This window comes from Stenella coeruleoalba, assembly GCF_951394435.1.
Source record: "Stenella coeruleoalba genome assembly, chromosome: 15".
NCBI lineage: Eukaryota > Metazoa > Chordata > Mammalia > Artiodactyla > Delphinidae > Stenella > Stenella coeruleoalba.
Window position 1 is genome coordinate 60,612,854 of NC_137161.1, and position 22,459 is coordinate 60,635,312.

Here is a 22,459-nt window from a genome sequence, read left to right on the forward strand (position 1 = left end):
AAAACAGTCAAGGTACCAAGTCGCCGCAAGAGGTAACAGACTACATTAACCATGAATTTGGGGGTGACGAAAATGTCTTAGAACTAGATAAAAGTGATGGTTGCACAGCACTGCAGATGAACTAAATGCCACTGAACTGCCAGACTTAAAATGGTTAATGATAATTTTATGTTATATGAATTTTACCTCAATTTTTTTTTAAAGAAGAAGCCATCGCTCTATTTTTCTCTCACCCTCCCCGCACCCCTCAAAGGAGTCTATCTGTTCCTATCCTTAGTGCCATTTTTCTTTGTTTTCTCCTTCCATCACCCTTCTTGGATCATGTTCAAGTGTGAATAACTCTCATAAGTATCAAGTCGCCCAAAAGACAAAGCCAAGACCTTCCACAAAGAAGAACCAGTGTTCAAAGAAGGTTCCAGAAGGGAAAGCAGAATGGTTGTCTTGAGCATCTCAGCAGCCCTATCTAAAAGCACAAGTAATATATCATTTTGTCCACTACCCGCTCTGTTTCTCCTTTCTGACCCTTGAGGAAAGCTCATTATTAATAGACTCAAACCACCCCATGCCCCACTTTTTTGTTTCTTCCAATACTTATCTAACTCCAGCCTCTTCTCTGGACCTTGGATTAGAAGAATCTCTTTCCTGCTTCCCTCTCTTCTGCACTTAAATCCTTCATGCTTGGGTCAGAAGAATTTTTAATATAACAATTTATCATGTTAATGTCCTGAACTGAAACATCAGATGGCTCCCCACTGCTAATACAAAACAGTTCAAATTCAAACAGGAGGGGCCATTGCAAGATGACGCCAACCCCATCCTTCTGGCTCCAGCCTCATTCCTGATGGAACATGCTCTGTCAGTAAGCATTCTTTCAAGGTTTTGTTTCATTGCTTACCCTCCCTCTTCCTGAAATACCTGTTCATTCTTCCCTTTCCTGACGATAAAATCTGTCTCATCCTTCCAGGCCCACACCTATCACCAGCTTGGGGACACCTTTGCTGACTCTCATGCTCAGAGTCAACCTCCCCCTTCTATTTTCATTAGCATTAGTTATGCTGATGTGTTTCATGATAAGAACAGCTCAGGCAGACTAGGAATGCCTTGAAGATGGAGACTTTGCCTTTGTTAGCTCTGTGTCTCCATCCCCAACACAATGACTGGCACACGTGTGCCAAGACATTGGTCTGTTGAAATAAACTGGTTTGAAAATTCTCAAGGACACAAAAAGGATTTTGAGCAATGTGTCCTGGACTTCCTGAGCCTTCTAACTTCCATAAAAATGAGATCTGCAGGAGAGTCCTTGGGAACTAATTAAGCATTAGGACATTTCTATGCTCAGACACAGGCATCCATGCACTTCGGAAACACTCCCACAAAATAGAACCATCAGCCTAAGTTCTCCTTTCTTAACTCATTAATATTTGACTTCTCTGGCTCTCAGATGTCTCAAATATTTTAATTACAGAATCTTATTACATGCTCAGGGATTTTAAAAGAAACAATTTTCATTAAAGTTTTATGAATCTGACTCAATATGTGAATATATTTCAATCCAATATGTATTAATAGTAATTAAAATTTATGGCACACTTACTTAGTGCCAAGCATTATCTCATTTAATCCTGACCAAAGTCTTAATGAGGTTCAGAGAAGTTAAGTATTTGCCCAAGGTCACACAGAGTCTGACTCAACCAACACACTTTGCCAGTTTCTGAAGCTGACTGTCTCATTACTTTTTATTAATAATTTCTACCTATGGAACCTTTACTACGTTTAAGATGGCATGCTTGTTCTCATAAATGCCAGGAAATCAATGCTTCCCTCCTTGCCCAGAGCAGCCCTCAACCAATGACTGATTCTTCTCCTTGGATAGACTATCTCAAAGGCTGTATTCTACACTGATTCCCAGAGCTGCCCAATGGGATTAAGCTCTAAAGACCCATCTGGATAACACACCCTTTACTGGCTACCTTACCTCTCCTTACTTTACACTCTCCAGTGTTGTTACATGGGATCACCTCCCAAATAAAGTAGTTGTATTCAAATCCTTGTCTCGAGGCCTGCCCCTGGGGGAACCCAAACCAATATAACGTTCCACATCAGGGTCAGCAAAATTTTCCTGTAAGGGGTCAAACAGTAAATATTGCTAGCCAAGCTGTTCTATCACAGCTACTCAACTCTGCCACTATAGCACAAAGTTGTAGAGACAATATGCAAAGGAATAAGTGTGGTTGTGTTTCTATAAAACTTTATTTGTGCACATCGAAATTTGAATTTCATATAACTTTCACATGTTGTGAAATATGATTTTTCTTTTGATTTTTTTCAACCATTTAAAAATGTTAAATCCATTCTTAGCTTGTAGGCAAGAGTTTGCCAACCTCTCCCTGCTTTACAATATCCTCTTGTAACCCTATCATTAACCATATGAGACAAGAATCATTGTTACTGAGTCCAAGCTCCTACTGCTCGCCACACGACAGGCCAATAAATCGAGAGACAAATTGTTGGGTCGAGGAATAGCAATGTTATTCGGAAAGCCAGCAGACCCAGAAGATAGTGGACTAGTGTCCCCAAGAATCATCTTGCCCAGGTTTGGATGCTAGGTTCTTTTATAGAACAAAGAGGGGGAGGTGGGGAGGTAAAGTAAAAAGGCAGTAAGTGTTGCAAATATTTCCTGGTTCCACCTAGACTCCAAAGGGGATGTGTTAATTTCTTCTTTCCTGTAGCCATTCACAGGTGGGCTGAGTCAGGATGTTTCCTTTGAGCTTAAACAAAGGTATTTAAACTTAAAACTCAGGCATGGGAGGCAGGGTTCCCAGAGGTGGGCATTTAAGCTTATAGGCAACATCTCTTTAGTGATTAACTTATAGCAAAAGCAATAGAATACAAAGGTTAAAGTAAAAGAAATGGGTCCAATATGGAGTCAGATTTGTTCTTCCCTATTACACCATAATTGTTGCCATTTTCCAGATGAGGAAAACAGAAGTTTAGGAAGGTAAAGTGGTTTTAAGATAACACACAAATTCCAACGAATAAGCGTGGTACACAAGGTCCTAGAATGGTCCTCTGGAATGCCTATTCAAAAGTTCTCAACACCCCATCACTTTAGAGAATAAAGTGATAACTTCTCTGGTGGTTCCTGAGTCGGCACCTTCCTCTCTGCCTACCTAGGCTTTGACAGAGCAGTGTGGTGACTCAGCATGAAGTAGTGGCAGCAGCTGCTCCCAGATGCCAGCCAAACATGGCTTGCTGGAACACTTCTTGGAAACAGCTGCTCTTCCTTCCTTTGCTAAGAAACCATGCAGTGTCAGAGCAGGACAGGAGAGCCTGAGGAGATCCAAGGGTCGGCTGAGGGACACCTTGGAGACAGGACAGCTGGAGCAAGTCTCCATTTACCTGCCGTTCTGTTGGCATGAGACCACCTGTATTTCTCTATAGTGTTTGTGTATGTATACAGATACACCTGTAAATGTGATTAAGAACACAGTACATCACACACCTGGGGCTGAACAGAGCTTGGCTTAGACAAACTTAAAAGCTCGAAGTATGCATGCCAAGTCCCAAGTTTATTCAATAGTATAGTATAACAGAAGCTCTTCCTCACTCCATCCAGTTGGCCCAATGCCCCTAGGGGGTGATACTACTAGGTAGGACTTACCTGGTCCTTACCACGTGCCAGGCACTAGACTAAGACTTTACATACAATAGTTTGTTTTATCCTCACGGAAATCCTATGAGGTAGGTGCTATTGGAAACCCCATTTTACAGATGAGGAATCCAAGTGTTCAAGTAATTTTCCCAAGGTCACACAGCCCGTGAGTGACAGAGCTGGGTTTTAGAGTCCATGCTGTAAACCCGGGGCTGGCCAACGTTCTATGTAAAGGGCCAGATAGTGAGTATTTTAGGTTCTGCAGGACATATATGGTCTCTGTCACAAATTATTATTATTATTATTTTATAATTATTTTACAATGTAAAGCTCCTTCTTAGCTCAAGGATTGTTCAAAAACAGCCTTTTCTAAGCCATTATCCCATGATGTTTGATGTTTGAAAAACTGGCCCCAATTCTCCACACTCACCCACATCCATCTGCACCCTATGCCAATGACTCTGCAGAGCCAGCCCACTCTGACCTTGGGCTTGACCATGCGACTTGCTTTGGCCAATGGGATGTAGGCAAATATGGCACACGCACACAGAGGCTTGAAAAGCATTTGCACATCTCTCACTCTTGCATCTTTCCTGCCGTCACAAGAACATGCCCACGTTGGTCTGCTGGAGGATGAGTCACATGGAACAGAACTTGGTTGCCAATCTCCCCAGCAGAAGCCAGCCTAAACTAGCCAATCCCTATTTAACCCCCAGACTTGCTTGTGAAAGATCTCAGCCAAGTCCAGCAGAGCTGCTTACCCAACTTGCAGCCAACCACAGAGCATGAGCAAGCCAGCTGGCATCAGCCAACCCTGAACCTTAAGAGCTAAATCAATGTGTATTATTGTATGTCATTGAGTTTGTCATTTGTGACTGTTTGTTATGCAGCACTGTAGTACCAATAAATAACTGACACATGCAGTATTAATAAAGCCTTTGGGTTGCCATTAACTGAATCCCAAGTGAAGTAAAAGAAGAAAGACACAGCGTTCTTGTAAGTTTCCTAGAATGACCCATGGAAGTCAAGGGTTAAAACAATCCCTCCTCTTCCCTCCAGTCTCCAGTCACACAGCCATCAGCAGTTTTTGAATTCTGTACTTTGGGAAGGGAGGCTAACAGACTCCCCTCCTTCTGGCTGAAGTAAAGAGTCCCAGGGGAAGGCAGTCATTGGTTCTGGAAGGTGGGATACCATGATTTGCTGAACTGGAGTCAGGAGACCACATGGGCTCACACTGAAACATGGATGCTCCTGCTACAATCCATATGTACAAGACAGAAGGGATGATTCATGGCAAAATGTGCCGTGTGTCCTCCCTGCAATGGACACTCCACTGCACTGTGGAGGTGCTTACAGTAAAGTTGAGATTGTGAACCCTGGAGCCGGACAACTTTGGTTCAAATCTGGCTCTATCATTTACTCAACCACAAGTTATTTAACATCTCTGCACCTCAGTTTTCCCATCTGAAGTGGTGTTAATAACAGTACCTACATCATGGGGTACTCTTGTTACCCTTATGAAGATAAAATGAGTTAGTATTTGTAAAATGCTTAGAACAATGCCTGCCATAGAGTAAGGAGCATCCTTTTTGAGGGACAACAATTGCACACCAAGGAAATATGTATAAGAACACACTAACTGATATATATAGAGATAGATGATAGATAGATAGATACATAGATAGATAGATACATGGATAGATAGATAGACAGATACTAACTGGCAGCAGGGAAGAATGGTGAAATCATTTACAACCAGGCCAGGGTGAGAACAAGTTAGAGTATTAATCAAGAGTAAAAGTGATCAGCTGCCTTAAATGCTTATATTCTGCCTGGGGCTGTAATTCTTATATATCACACACTTGCTTTAGGAGAGAAACTGGAGTATTCAAGGGTAAACAACAGAAAGAAAGGTTGTTGGCTTATTGATGCTTGAGTATTTCTCTGGGCGCCAGGAAGCTTTCCAAAGGCTCATAAATGTCCACCTAAGTACAGAGGTCCTGTAGACATGGCAGACTGTTATTTGACTCCCCAGTACTCACTCCTTCCTTTTTCCATGAAAATAGAACCTCAATTTAGATTAAGCTGTGCGTCCAGCCTCAATCAATCGATCGGGATTGGTTTAAGCCAATCACAGCAATTCTATTTCCAAATTTCCCAGCCTCCTTAGCACATGAGGGAATCACATGAGACCAATTTTGGCTACTGAGACATAAGGGAACTCTGCTGTAAGGATTTCTAGAATCTGGGTAAGCTTTAACTTTACTGGCAAAAAGTTTAAAATGTAGTTCACATGACCTTTTCTTCCATTATCCAGCTTTGAGTGAAGTAAGGATGACTGGAGAAGCCCAGCTGCTTTGTGACTGTAAGGAAAAGACCAAGAGGAATACAGAGATATCAGCCACACAGTGTTGAAACCATTGAAACAATGCCAGCAATTACCTACATTTGGAATCCTCATTACAGGAGAAAAATACAGTCTGAATGGATATCCTGAAACTCATGAGAGTACAGTCCAGGTGGAAACAGTGGAGCACAGGCCTAAACTATGCTGCTCCTTAAAAGGCTAATACAAGTAAGTTTGAGCTAAGCTGCATCCTCACTTCCCATCTTGGAACACACCGTGTACTAAGTACTTAGTACAATGTACTGAAAACTCCTGAATCTTGCATGCTGTGGGGAGAGACTACCTCTCCTTGCTCTGGGGTCCAAGTACAGATTCCGGGAGAAGGAACCCATTGGTTCAAGGGGATAGCATATTGTGATTGTCCCATTTGATTGGGGTGATCACTCTCTGAGGACATGGAAGCAGATGACTTAGTTACACAGCTGCTCCTGCTACCATGATATGGCTAAGGAGGAGGGGTAGTTCCTAGCAAGGGATGCTGGGTGTCCCAGCCTGCAGTGTGTCCCAGTGTGAGTCCCTTACAGTGAGGAAATCACTGTGGTGAAGATTATAGGACATTAAAGGCTCTGAAAAGTCCTGCAATAAAGACATTTATACCATTTTTGCTTAACTCAATGTTTCCCAAACTCATGGTATCATAACCCTATTTTTCTTTTTTTTTTTAATTTTCCTTTTCTTAAAACTTAGCTTAACATCTCATAATATTAAACCATGGATTTCATGTTTTTCAAAATTCACTTTGGGAAACTAACCTAGAACAAAACCAGCTTCTTTACTGTCTCATTAGAGGGGCATCTTCATACTGGAATTGACGCTAATTTATTAAAGCATAATCTTCTCTCAGAGAGCAGGATAGAGATGAAAATAGTCAAAGGTGGCCCCAGATGATACGTTAGAAATGCGTCAGTTCAAACTTTCACTGTATAGTTAAGAAAATAGATGATCCAGCCAGGGAATAGCTCACTCAAGGGTCAATGGCTCAAGCTATTGGAAGAACACAGAGCAACCTCTCCATCACGGTGGGCTCCAATCCTTAGGGGCTTCCCTATTACAGAGGACAATCCGAAACTATCAGATTTCACACACGGAGGTTGCCCCACCATGGAGGAGTGGGTGCAACTGAGCATATGGCAAGGAAAGTCCCAGAATGTGGCTCAGGATAATCCAAGTTCTCATATTTCCTCAGTACTAGTCAATAAAGGTTAAGAATGTTTTCAGGGCAGACTATCTGGCAACAAATTCAAGTTCTGCCACTTACTAGCTGCGTGACCTTGGAGAAGCCACTTAACCTCTCTGTGCCTCAGTCTTCTCATCTGATACATGGGTATGGTAAGTCTCCACTTGGTAGATCAGTTGTGAAGGATTAATTTATATACTACTATTCAAATGCTTAGGACTGCGCCTGGTATATAAAGTAAGTGGTGAAAAAAATGTTTACTTTTATTATATGATTTCATTTATATGAAATGTCCAGAATAGGCACATCTTAAGAGAGAGAATCTAGATGAGTGGTAGCCAGGAGGTGGGGTGAGTAGAGACTGGGGAGGGACTTGGTAAGGGGTATGAAAATGTCCTAAAACTGATAAGTGGTGATGGCAGCACAACTCTGTGAATAGACTAAAAACCATTTAATTGTGAACTTTAAAGGAGTGAATTGTATGGTATATGAATTATATATCAATAAAGATGTTAAATAAAATATAAGTATGGGGACTTCCCTGGTGGCGCAGTGGTTAAGAATCCACCTGCCAACGCAGGGGCACGGGTTCGATCCCTGATCCAGGAAGATCCCACATGCCGTGGAGAACTAAGCCCACGCACCACAACTACTGAAGCCTGCGCACCTAGAGCCCATGCTCCACAACAAGAGAAGCCACTGCAGTGAGAAGCCCGCGCACCACAACGAAGAGTAGCCCCCCACTCACCGCAACTAGAGAAAGCCCGCGTGCAGCAATGAAGACCCAACTCAGCCAAAAATAAAATAAATAAATAAATGTTAAAAATAATAATAAGTACATACTTGATTAATTTTAATGGAGAAGTCACATCAGAGTTTAGATTAGAACTTTGAACTTAGTAGGCAGTCAGTATTATGAAACTAAATATACTGTTTTCTTGTCTCTAAGATGCATTTTTTTTTACTTCGCATTCTAACTCTTCCAAAATCAGGATGTATCATGTAACTGATATGTATATTTAATGTCATTTCCCATCCCCCCAAAAGGCTGCTCTTAATAGTTCATCTCTCAATTAGCAGCATTCTGGAATGAAGAAATAACGGTAACACATGACGCAGCAATGTTATATCTCAATAAAGCTGGGGGAAGAAATGTGGTAACAAATGCACTCATCCAATCATTTGTTGAACATTATTATGTGCCAGATTTCAGAAAGCACTGCCATTCACACCTTCCTCAACTGAGGACTCTCGTTTAAAATGTTTATCTGCAGGCTTTTGATAAAACAGAGTGGCATCTGACTCGGCTTAATGGCCTTTCAAATCCTTGTTGAGAGCCGCCTGTACACCATGTTTCACTACCTAGGATGTTGTAGCAGGCGCTGCCCATCCGATCCCATGTATCCTTGGCCCACCTCTGAGTTCACCTGTAGACAAAGTCGATGGTCTTTCTGCCTGTGGATGGCTTCCCACTTCAGGAACCCACAGCTTTCTGCTTCTCTGCCCAAAATCTTCTTCCCAGCCAGGGAGTTTGCCCAGCAACACAGGGAAGGGAGAAGTGCCAGGGATCCAATACCCTGGGAAAAACAGTCAGTGAATCTACATCCTGGCCTCTTAGTCTGGACAATTCAGGAGGCATGTTTCACATGGTTTCTCAGAGGATTCCCAATGGGATGGAGCCCCAGTTGCCCAAGAACGTGCTCATGAATGAAACTTTACTGGATCCCTTCCCTCTCGTTTCCCCCCTCCTCCTTCAATGTGATTCATGGGGTCCATTTCCCCAGATAAACTGTCTGATTGGGTCCCTGTCTTGGGGTTTGCTTTCAAGGACCCAAGCTAAGGTTGATGCCTTGAAGACAACTGAAAACTTCAAACAGATGCTTTTACATATATTTATTTGTACTTCACCTCACCTTACAGAGAACTTGTGGTGACCTAGAACTGAATACACTTAATAAAATAATGAATTCATAAATAATAAGGAACTGGGACCATGAAATTAAGGAATAGGTAGTGTATTATTCAGATTCAACTGCCATAACAAAATAGCACAGACTGGGACTTCCCTGGTGGTCCAGTGGTAAAGAATCCACCTTACAATAGAGGGGCGCGAGTTCAATCCCTGGTCAGAGAACTAAGATTCCACATGCCTCAGGGCAACTAAGCCTGTGCACCACAACTACTGAGCTCGCGCACCTCAACTAGAGAGCCTGAGTGCTGCAAACTACAGAGCCCACACTCTGGAACCCGCACGCCACAACTACAGAGCCCACGCGCTCTGGAGCCTGTGCGCCACAACTAGAGAAGAGAAAACCCGCACACCACAACTAGAGAGAAGCATGCATGCCGCAACAAAGAGCCCGAGTGCCACAAAGAAAGATCCCGCGTGCCTCAACAATGATCCCACGTGCCACAACCAAGACCCGACACAGTCAAACATAAATAAAATGAATAAATAATAAAGTAAATCTTAAAAAAAAAATAGCACAGACTGGATGGCTTAAGTAATAGAAATTTATTTCTCATAGTCCTGGAGGCTGGAAGTCCCAGATCAGGGTCTCTCTGGGTGCTATTTCTGGTGAGAGCTCTCTTCCTGGCTTGCAAATGGCTGCCATCTCACTGTGTCCTCACATGGCCTTTCCTCTGTGCCTACACAGAGAGGGAGATATCTCTGGCATCTCTTCCTCCTCTTATGAGGACACCAGTCCTATTAGGTTGAGGTCCTACCCTATCACATTATTTAAGCTTATTTACCTCCTTCAGACCCCATCTCCAGATACAGTCACATTGGGGGTTAAGGCTTCAACATATTTAAGGGGGCACAAAATTCAGTCCACAGCAGGTGGCAACTAATAGACTGTATTTTAATTCTTTGTGTATGTATCTGTTTTCCTCCACAGACACGTCTATGTATTCCCATAGCCTCTGATGGTCTGGCATGAATGGTGCTCAGTATATGTTGGCATGAATGGGTGCTCAGTATATGTTCATCAAAATGAGTTGAATGAAGAGAATACAACTGTGCTGGCCGCCAAGAGCATATGTGGATTTCTGAATACAAGAGAGCTACTTGGCAGCCAAAACTAAAAAGGGAGGCACAGGTAGTGGCATAGTTCTCATTATCAAAAAAGTAATAGTCTATTTTGTCAAGGAAACCACTTTCAATTTAAACACTCAGACATGGCATTTCTCCCACTCTTACAATATCTCCAAGCCTCTGCTTTTCCCTTTTATCTCTACAGAATATCTGTTTCCCTCTCTTCAAAATAGCTTTCAAGTCCCTGTTCCATCTTTGCTCAAGCTCCAAGAAGATTCTTATTTTTAAAAAGGAGTTGTGCTCTCCAAACACCATTTCTTAATGAGGAACTTTTGGCTGTTGGTGAAAGAAATCTCAACTCAAAAGTGCAAGCAAAAGGAGGAAATTAGCTCATGAAAAGTAAATCACAGGGGTAGTCAGGCTTCAGGTATGGCTGGATCCAGAAGCTCAAACAATGTCATCAGGACCATGTGTCCCTCCATCTTTCATGTCTGCATCTCCCCTGCATTGGCCTGTTTGTAGACAGATAGTCTCCTCCAAGATGGCTTCTAGAAAAACTAGGTTTACATTCTCAGAGCTCCAATTTTAATAGGAAAGAGAAAGCATGCCTCTTTTCTGACCATGCAAGCCAAAAAGTCTCAAAACAGGATCATAATGACCTGATTGGCTTGGCTTGGGTCATGTGACAACACCCCAGTGGTTTGAAGGATATGAGAGTCTGATTGGCCAGGCCTGGGTCACATGCTCACCTCTGAAGGAAGGGAGGGGGGATGAGGAGAGGCAGGGAGAACATCATGATGGAGTCAACTCCACCAGAAGCACATGGACTAGGGACTTTCCTGGTGGCACAGGATTTAAGAATCCACCTGCCAACGCAGGGGACATGGGTTAGAGCCCTGGTCCAGGAAGATCACACATGCCGCAGAGCAACTAAGCCCATGCACCACAACTACTGAGCCTGCACTCTAGAGACCACGAGCCACAACTACTGAGCCCATATGCTGCAACAACTGAAGCCTGTGCACCACAACTACTGAAGCCCACGCACCTAGAGCCCCTGCTACACAACAAGAGAAGCCACCGCAATGAGAAGCCCACACACTGCAAAGAACAGTAGCCCCCGCTCACAACAACTAGAGAAAAGCCCACATGCAGCAACAAAGACCCAACGCAGCCAAAAATAAATAGATAAATAAATAAATTTTTTTAAAAAAAGCATATGGACTAAAAGTGGGGGAGAGATGATAACTGAGAGGAAATTTAGGATACACCTATCAGAGAAAGTGTGTATGGTAGATTCTGGGCAGGAAATGACCAACACTCCACAACTTGCAGTTAGGATCAACCATTCTTTCATATTCTGTTTTATGTTAGGGGTGAGGAGGGTCAACCATAACAAATCCAATCACTCAAATAAATTCATTTTATATTTTAAAAACAAAATAAAAGTTCTTTTCAGGACCATCCAAAATCACAGTTATGAATCAAGTATCAGGAAATGGATTTTTCATGGAGACATACACAATATTCCTTCTGCAAAAAAACAAATGTAGCTAAAAAAGATAATTTATTTTAGGGCTTCCCTGGTGGCGCAGTGGTTAAGAATCTGCCTGCCAATGCAGTGGACACAGGTTCGAGCCCTGGTCCAGGAAGATCCCACACGCCGCAGAGCAACTAAGCCCATGCGCCACAACTACTGAGCCTGTGCTCTAGGGCCCGCGAGCCATAGCTACTGAGCCCACGCACCACAACTACTGAAGCCTGTGTGCCTAGAGCCCGTGCTCCACAACAAGAGAAGCCACCGCAATGAGAAGCCTGCACACCGCAACGAAGAGCAGCCCCCGCTTGCCACAACTAGAGAAAGCCTGCACGCAGCAACGAAGACCCAACACAGCCAAAAATAAATAAATAAATAAAAATTAAAAAAAAAAAAGACAATCTGTTTTAAAAGATTTAGGTATTACAAGGCTTGACTGGGCAGTAAACTGCAAATACCAGTGAGTTTCATTCCCGAACACAGCCTGAAAGACACATAAAAAGAGCCATCATTGTTTTGCACACTGGAATCAGCTTGTTAGACTTAGTTGCCAGACAAGCAACAGGCAGGCAGTGTGCTGACTCTCAGAGACATTCATCTCCACTCAGTCAGACCTTCTCCCACCAAAAGAACAAAGGGTTAAAAATTTTTTTTAAAAAAGCCGAAACTAAGGAAGACTTCCCTCAGCTTCCAGGAGTTAAATTTTTGAGGTTTTTTTGGTTGAAAGCTCTCTAGCATCTCTCCTAAAGAAATCAGCCCAGCTGATGGACCCTTGTCAATTGAGCCACGGCTTTCTCCCAATATGCCCAACTATTTAATCTATATTCCCTGCAACAGGAAGGAGTATGCATAACCATCATTAATTCATAGCTGCATTCTCAGGGTATAGCAGTTATCTATTGCTAAAATAATGCTGCATAACAAACTCCCCCCAGACTCAGTGTCTTGACAAAATAGTTATGTTAGCTCATGAGTCTACTTGGCTGGGCGGTTCTTCTGGTCTTGGCTAGATGTCAGCTGCGGACTGGGAGATTCAGTTCTGCTCCATTCATCTCTCATCCTCCCCGTGGGACCAGTGGGCGAGGCTAGAACTGTCTTTCTCATGGCGGTGGCAGAGGGCAAGAGCAGACAGGACCAATCACGAAGCATTTGCATGCCTCTACTTGTGTCACATTTGCTAACACTGCATTGGCCGAATCAAGTCACATGGCTGTCCAGAGTCAGAGTGGGAGGGCTCTATAAAGGCACATGACGTGGCTCTTGGGCGGGGTACCATTTTTACAAACTACCAAAGGAGACAGCCATGAAAACGAAAACAAAGGCAGTCTTGGGTCTAATTAGCTGGCATTTAGGCAATAGAAAGCAGAATTTATTTGTCCAATGTAGTTACTGTTTTTTTTTTTTTAACTTTTCCTTAAATGGCTTTTATTTAGAGGGAGGATGGACACAGAAGCCTCTTGTGGGCTTGAATGTCAAGTAAGAAAGATCCAGATATCCAAGGAAATGAAGGAAGAAGGGAAGACTTTAATACTAAAAAAGGAAAATCACAGCTCCTGCAGAGGAGAGAAGAGGCCCCAGGAGGTGCCTAAGTAACCCACAATGAGGGTCTACCAAAACATCAGCTTTTTGCCAAGAAATCTTCAAGGTGACCCCAGGCAAGAACTTCAGGATTTGGGGAGGAGGAGGGAGTATTCCAGTGAGGTATTCAAAAGGAGAGGGAGCCACTTACTTTCACGAGTGGTTAAAACACCCAGAGCTGAACCTAAAATTAGGAAATTAAAACTAAATAAGGGAATTCAAGCAGGACCATTTCCATCAAAAGCCCCAAGCATATGGGCCACACTGTCAACTGGAGACCATCAAACTGAAAAGTGTAAATGAATCTGGGAGGTTAGACAGATCAGTTGGAAAAGGAGGAAAGGGCCTTTTGAAAGCCCAGATCGGAGATCTGATTTTGTCACCGGCAGGAAAGCTGCCCTCCACTTCTGTCTGGCCCTTTGAGATAGCTGCCTGCCTTAGAACATTTGGTGTTGCCCCTGGAAAACTTTCTACAAAGAAAACAATACATAAAAGTCCCCCAGGATATTACTCAATAGAAAGCTCTTTTTGAAAGTGTCTGTAACAGCCTGTTGTGTTTTAATGAGTTGAAACGTGTGTCTCCATTGGCTGGGATTTTAAAGAGAGCCTTTTTCTGCCTGCTCCCTCTGGCTCCTACTAGTTCTGTTTGATTCTGCATATTCATAAAATGCTCGGCAGGACACAGCACAGTTCAAACAGGCTTTCAGCTTTGCCGACTTCAACAAGCGTGTTCCTCTCCACTTGGCAGTTAATTCACTGAGCTCATAAGACACACTGGGCATTTCGAGCTGCAAGTTGGCAGAGCAAGGTGCAGATTTCAAAGACTTGGGGGGCCCGGAGGAAAGGGGTTAGCCAGATGGGCTCTGCCCGCTTCTGATTAGCATGGGGATTAGGAGCCTTCCCCCCATCTCAGTTTGCAAAATAGTTTATATTTTACTTTGCTGCTTCTTCTCCTTTGGGAATTCCTGTTAAGCAGGAAGGCAGTTGCAATCTCCAGGAAAGAAAAGAGGAATGAAGAAAAATGCCTGCCGGTAATTTATTGAGACAAAACTTCCTTTCCTTGCTCTTGAGGTCACCCACTTCCCTCCACGCACATTGTCACCATCTGAGTTCAAGGCCACCTTGACATTTCATTTGGTTTAGAGGATCAGCCTCCTCCCTGGTCTCCCTGCCTCCACTGTGGCTCAGTGTCCTCTCCTCCATGTGGTCAGAGAAACATTTCTAGAGCACAACACTGATCTGTGTCCCTTCACTTGTTTAGTAAATGATGTACTTACTGGGCATCTACTGTGTATCAGGCAACGTGTGAGGCTCTGAGGAAATAACAGAGCTCACAGACTAGTGGACGAGATCCGCTTTGTCACATAATTACATAAATGTGAGACTACAAGGGTGGAGGTGCTATGAGGTTAAGGATGTGGACCCCTGGGAGCATATAACGCAAGGGGATGGGAGAACAGGGAAGGTCTCTCTGGGGAGGTGACCACTGAGAGCCATCTGGAAAACTTCCAAAGTTAACTAGCTGCAGAATGGGTTTGAGACAGGAGATAAGAAAAGAGTTTTCTATCAACGGGGACAAGCTTGAACAAAAGGTGGGAGGGAGCACGGTGAACTTTGAGAATCCAAACCTGTTCATCTCCTGCTCCATTTGATTTAAAAAAAAGACAAAAGTCCCTACACTGACTGCCCCATTTCCTTCCAATTCTACCTTCTAACTGAGGACTAAACCCAACTCCCAAACCCATCTGTGGGACTCTTTAGAGAGAAAGGAATAGACCCTCCTTTGTGGAGCACATAGCCAGACATAGGGCTAGATACGTGCTGTCTACACACACAGACACATACACACCAACACCACCACCACCACTCCTATGAGGTAGATGCTGGTTTTGCCCCCATTTCACAGGAGAGGAAGTTGGGGCTGGGTGTGAATAAACACCAAAACAAAGACCACACAGACTAGGAGGCGGAGCTGGGATTCCAAGCCCAGGGGTCTGACACCAGAACCCAACTAACAGGTAATACGGCTTCCCTCTGGAAGAGGAGATGGTCAAGGTCTTGGGAAAGGCACTGAGGAAGCCCAATATGGTTCCTCTCTCAAGCCAAGTCCATTCCATTGTTAGTGGCTGTTTAGAACACAGCGTTGAAAGGGCTGTGAAGCTCCTTCCAGGCTCCCAGGACAGCCCCTTGTGATTGATTAGCAATGTCTGCCATGAGTACAGGACGGGGAAGGGGCAGCACATGTGCTACATATTTTTCATCCCTGGACCAGCTGAATTGATACTCTGGATTCCACCTTCCAAACGAAATCGGGGGAGTGTGGACCACAGTTCCTTCTTCATAAGACATTCATGGGCCTTCTCCAGGTGCTCCAGGGCTCTATTTCAGAGATCCCAACTCAACTGCAGATAGATTCAGAGATGCAGCTGAAATCAAGTTAGCCAACTCTCCCCCTGAACTTCTTCCCACCAGGCTTTTCTTCCCAGTGATACTGAGCAGCACCCTGTGGGGCTCCTGGGCCTTTCTGTGTCCCGCATTTCTTGATTACAGGAAATAGGCTTCATTCAGCCTCCACCTACCCTGAGTTCCAATGGGCAGGTTCAAATATTTGCTAATCAGGGAAGAGAGGGGATGCAGAGATAAGGGAGGAGCAGTCAAGAAACAATAGTGCAGCCTTGGGGCAGGGTCCTGGTTCCCCCTCAGGGGACACACATCACAATACCTTTGAGCTCTTTTGCAGAGACAGAAACCCCCGCCAGGTGGGAGAAGGTACCTGTATGCTGCTGCAAGCTCCCAGACCCCAGATGGGTTGGAACGGAAGGTTGATGATGCTGACTCCCACTTGCCTCACCACCAACCAATCAGAAGAAGCTCCACGAGCTGATCATGCCCTCTTTACTATAAAACTCCTCACTACCCCCTCCAGGTCAGGACACACAGTTCTGAGGGCATTAACCCACTGTGGTCCCCTTAGCCTGGCAAGGCAATAAAGCTTTTCTTTTCTACTTCACCCAAAACTCTGTCTCTGAGAATTAATTCAGTGTCAGGGTACAGAGGCCGTACTCAGCTTTACCAGGACCCCCAAAGCCCTAACTTTTAGGAAACCAAACCCATCTCTCCCCACCATGCACAAAAACCGTTAGCTAGTTGGCTTCATCTTCTTTTCCACCAGCAAAAATCAAACAGACAAAAGCAAGAACTTGATGATCTCAGACTACGTAACCAGCCTTCAACCACCTGAAGGCCTCCCAATTTCTGAGACCCTCTTTGATTTCCCAGTGCCCCTGCAGAAACTTCATTTTCATTTGGAAAACCCAGGGTTGTTTCCCTATCCATCTATTACAGTAATGCCTGGGGGTCTGACAGGGTCCTGCCTATGGGTCTGACTCTATCTGCTGGCAGAGTTTCAGCAATTTTGACCTTGTTATCCGTGCCCAATAGAGCAAACAGAAATGCTGCTCCTCTTCACCATCCAGATCTCCCCGAACTTGGAGCTCTCCTGATGAAACATAAATATGCATGCCCCTTTCATCCCCTCCACTCCTCTGCTCTGATGCCCATTTTATGAAGAACACTTTTGATGACTGGAAATGCATTCAGCTGTGTCTGCCTTTTCTTAAAGGCTGCCTTTAAAATCATCTCTCTGGGTCTAATTATCTTTTATAGAGAGACTAATATTTCACTTCATTTCTCTGTGTCTTTCGGGTTTAGCAGCCATCTCCCCTCCCTGTGATAATGTAGCCATATTACAGCACACAGGAGGGTAGGGGATTCACAGGACCCTGGGGTGCTTTCCGTGATGGAGACAGAGAAGGAAACAGCTGGGTCCTTACCAAGCTTTTTCGAAATTTAATTGCTATCGGAGCCAGATCAGTCTGGCTCATTGGCATTCTCTTTTCTCAACTCCTCCATTTTAAAGATGATTCTACATTAAATAGAAAGCAAAGGTTGCTTTTTTTTCTGCTTTATTTTGAAAGGCTGATAGGACAGAGGTTTAGGGCACAGACTCTGGAGTCTAAACATCCTGGGTTTGAATGCTAGCTGCATCCTTTATTAAATGCCTGACTGAAAGTGCCACAACGTCTCTGGCTTCAGTTTTCTCACCTGTAATATGGGACTAAGCGCAGTCGCTCCCTGTGGGGTTGTTATGAGGGTGAAACAAGCTGATATTTGTGCTTAGAACAGGGCTGGAACATGGTGAGCAGTACATAAGTGTTTGTGAAATAAAATGAATGGTTTAGTCCAAAATCTCTGCCCTAACTCCTCCCTTCCATCTGGATTAACAGCTGACTGTCTCAGAATGGTATGTGGATTATTAGTGAGGGCAGACGAACACTAGAAAGGCAAAACCCACGGACTTTCCAAAAGATGTGGGAGCTCTTGCCCTGTCACAGCAAATGAACAGGGTCTCAGGAAACCCTCAGATTTTTCTTTTCCTTTCTTTTTTTCCCCCACACCATGTCTAAAACATTATTAACTAACTGTCAATGTTTTAAAAGGGAGCAGTTTCAAGTGAAAATATAATTGTATGGCTTCTCTTGAAAAAAAAAATAGAAGGTCTGCCTCTCTGGGCTCACGTCCCAACACAGCACATTGCAGAGGATGGGGCAGGCCCTCTGCAGTTCTCTGCAGCCCCTCTCTGCCTGTCTCCCTCATTTGCCTCACCTGCCGGGCTCTGGTAGCTATTTGAGGTTATCACCCCCACCCTAGATCCTGGGTGTGATTCTACAAGAAGGAGGCGCCCAAAGTTCAGACACATGTGGATGGATGTGAGCAAGCCACTTCCTGTTTCTGGCCTGGGCATCTGGTCAAATGTCCCCTGGGGGGCAAATCACCCCCTGGTGTGAACCACAGGCCTGGAGGTAATTAAGGTCTATTGTTGGAGAAAGAAGGGTATTGATATCCTTTGATATTTTGAACTCTTAAAAGGAAACACTGGGGACTTCCTGGGATATCCAGTGGTTAAGACTTCATGTTCCAATACAGGGTGTGCAGGTTGAATTCCTGGTTGGGGAGCATGGCCAAAAAATCATAAAAAACAGAAGCAATATTGTAACAAACTCAATAAAGGCTTTAAAAATAGTCCACATCAAAAATAAATAAATAAATAAAAGGGAACACTGCCTCCTGCCCCTACCTCCCACCCCCACCCCTCCACTCCGGGTACAGGTCCCCAGGGGAAAGGAGAGGTAGGGTGGTCACAGGTTTGTGAAGGGCAGGTGCCCAGATCACTTGTGCCACCCATTACCAGTGCAGCTCCCTTTGAGACCAAATGTACTGAATACCAAGCCGTGATGTCCTCAGCCAGATTTGGGACTAACGGATCACCTAAGGAACATGATCCAGGTGGGCCAGCCTTGTGCATCAGACTGTGGCCTGGTGCTCCACAGCGACACCGTGTGGCGGTGGGAAGTAACGGTAGTAGCGGGCTGCTGTGGCTTCAGGTTCTCCCTGCCTGAATGACTCTCCCTTAGACCTTGTAATTCCACAATTTTCTTGGCCAATTCATGGAGGGGTTGGAGTGGAGCCCCTAAAATAGATACTGAATTTCCGGCTAATCTCTCATTTTGGGGCTCTCACCTGTTTTGATTCTAAGTTTAAAAAATGAAACAATATACCCATATTTGCACCCTACACTGGTGACAAAGATCATCCCAGTTACTAGAAGTTCTGGAGTGAATTGTTAGGCACTGCATGCTGTAGGAGAAAAAGCCTCTCTCCTGGCAGTCAGGAACCCCAGCTCTGCCACTTATTAGCCATGAGGTCTTGGGAACATTATTTCATCTCCCAGGGTCTCAGTGACCCCTGCATCCACGCCCTCTGCTCATAAGTATAGTTTTGATCTAACTCTATACGTCATCTGGAGCTTCGTGGTTTGCTCTTTCTTATTTCATTTCACCTTTGTCACCTTCAGGTCCCTTTTTTTCTTCACACATTTCCAGGTACCTATAAGTTTGCAAAGACACATAAGAAATATGCCTATGATTTTCATGTTAAGAATGATTACCGGACTTCCCTGGTGGCACAATGGTTAAGAATCCACTTGCCAATGCAGGGGACACAGGTTCGAGCCCTGGTCCGGGAAGATCTCACATGTCACAGAGCAACTAAGCCCGTGAGCCACAACTACTGAGCCTGTGCTCTAGAGCCCACGAGCCACAACTACTGAAGCCCGCGTGCCTAGAGCCTGTGCTCCACAACAAGAGAAGCCACCACAATGAGAAGCCTGCACACCACAATAGAGTAGCCCCCACTCTCCGCGACTAGAGAAAGCCCGCGTGCGGCAACGAAGACCCTACGCAGCCAAAAATAAATAAATAAATTTATAAACAAAAAAAGGATTACTTCTAACACACAGATGGCCAACAGACACATGAAAAGATGCTCAACATTGCTAATTATTAGAGAAATGAAAATTAAAACAACATTGTGGTACCATCTCATACCAGTCAGAATGGCCATCATTAAAAAGTCTACAGATAAATGCTACAGAAGGTGTGGAGAAAAGGGAACCCTCCTACGCCGTTAGTGGAAAAGTAAACTGTTGCAGCCACTATGGAAGACAGTATGGAGCCTGCTCAAAAACTAAAAATAGAGTTGCCACATGATCCAGCAACCCTATTCCTGGGCATACATCCATGCAAAACTATAATTCAAAACGACACATGCACCCCTAAGTTCATGGCAGCACTATTTATGATAGCCAACACATGGAAACAACCTAAATGTCCATCAACAGATGAATGCATAAGGAAGATGTGGTACATATATACAATGGAATTCTACTCAGCCATAAAAAAGAATGAAATAATGCCATTTGCAGCTACATGTACGGACCTAGAGATTATCATACTAAGTGAAGTCAGAAAGAGAAAGACAAATACCATATGATATCACCTATATGTGGAATCTAAAATATGACACAGGACTTCCCTGGTGGTGCAGTGGTTAAGAATCCGCCTGCCAATGCAGGGGACACAGGTTCCAGCCCTCGTCCAGGAAGATCCCACATGCCACGGAGCAACTGAGCCCATGCGCCACAAATACTGAGCCTGTACTCTAGAGCCCGCAAGCCACAACTACTGAAGCCCATGCGCCTAGAGCCCACGTACTGCAGCAAGAGAAGCCACCGCAATGAGAAGCCTGCGCACTGCAATGAAGAGTAGCCCCTACTCACTGCAACTAGAGAAAGCCTGCACACAGCAATGAAGACCCAATGCAGCCATAAATAAATAAATAAATAAATTTATAAAATATGACACAAATGACCTTACCTACGAAACAGAAATAGACTCACAGACATAGAGAACAGATTTGTAATTGCCAGAGGGGAGGGGGGGCAGAGGAGGGTTGGATTGGGAGTTTGGGATTAGCAGATGCAAACTATTATATATAGAATGGATAAACAACAAAGTCCTACTGTATAGCACAGGGAACTACATTCAATATCCTGTGATAAACCATAATTGATATAAAAAAATAAAAAATTTAAAAATAAATTTTTTTAAAAAGAACGATTACTTCTAAATACAGTCGGCCTTCCTTATCCACCCATGCAGAACCTGCAGATATAAAGCGTACACTGTACTTCAATGTCTTACATAAGGAACTTGAGCACCCATGGATTTTGATATCTGATGCGGGTCCTGAAACCAATCCCCTCACAGATACTGAGGGACAACTGTAACTAAAAGTAAGGAAAAAGAGATGAGGCCAGTTTCTTAAATGTCAAAAGATGTCTTGATAGCCCAAAAAAGGTAGACAATGAACCCCAAATGTCAAAGCTCATCTATAGTTCACTGCTCCAAGTCATGACGGCTGAATCAGGACCGGAGTTTGTTTTAGGTTTAAATTAGTAAACAACACGTTGGAGATAGTTTAACAGGGCACCTGAGTGTTCATTATTTTGTAGGAATAGAAGCAGGACTTTTACATGCTAAAAGAGCAACTTAAAGGTCATATAGAAAGGATGGAAAATGCATAGCACTTGTGCCACTTCTCCCCATCCTGCAGCCATGACAGACACGACTAACTGATCACAGTGTTCAGCTTCTGTTTTTCTCAACCCAGAACTTCAAGCAGCCATCAATAGTGGATTTGAGGTGAAATCTACTGGATGACCCTCATTCTAGGACCATTCTTCTATTTTACAGGTCAGAACCTTGAATCCTTTCAGATTGGACACATGGCCCAAGGTCATAAAACATAGCAAAATCAGAACCAGAATCCTGACCCTCATTTTCTATTACTCTTAATACCATGCCACCCTAAACCTTAATAAAACATGATTTAAAGTTTGCCTTATTAGAACTAAAAATCAAGTTTATCTTGTTGTTCTAAAACAAGTCTATCTTGTTGCTCTAACAGCTCTAAGAGAACTGTTACGAATGAAATCTAAGACTAGCTGACCACACTGAAAAATCAATTTCCTTTGCCCTTCATCAGAAAGTGTTTCTCAAATGTCTTTCTTGCTTAATTATAGCAGCTGTAGAGAAGGAACTTGAGTATTACAAGCAAAAAATAACCAAAATAAGGTGGTTTCAGGTACCTAGTTGGACATTTTCAAGGACTAGAAAATCCAGGATGTGTAGTTATCAATTTAGAAAACAGTATTAAGTCCCACAAAAAGTTATCATCAAACACCACAAGCCCCTTTGAGCAAGGGCTGCCTAACTCATCATTCTACAGAAATTGTCCTGGTGCCCAACACAGAGAACATGCTCAAAAATAAACCTCATGGACTTCCCTTGCGGTCCAGTGGTTAAGACTCCGAGCTTCCACTGCAGGGGGCACAGCTTCAATCCCTAGTCGGGGGACTAAGATCCCACATGCTGCATGGCGCGGCCATAAAGTAAAATAAAATTATATTTTTTAAAAAATAAATAAAAAGTGTTAAAAAAAAAACTCAAATGGAAATTAGTGCCTGCGTCCCTATTAATGTGAGTTAATACTGAGCTGTAAAAAAAATAAATTTACCAGGGTGTTACTATCCATTATTACTTATCTCATTGCCCCTAGAATCTACAAGTGGTGTCTGGTCTTAAAAAGCTCTTATATCATGAAGGTGTAAT

At 43.7% G+C, this 22,459-nt stretch overlaps 1 long non-coding RNA gene across 2 annotated transcripts in view; it reads right to left on the bottom strand.

Annotated features, from left to right (window-relative positions):
* The window catches only part of LOC307198266, a 433,339-nt gene that overhangs the window by 402,861 nt on the left and 8,019 nt on the right, over positions 1-22,459 (bottom strand). The window lies entirely within an intron of this gene.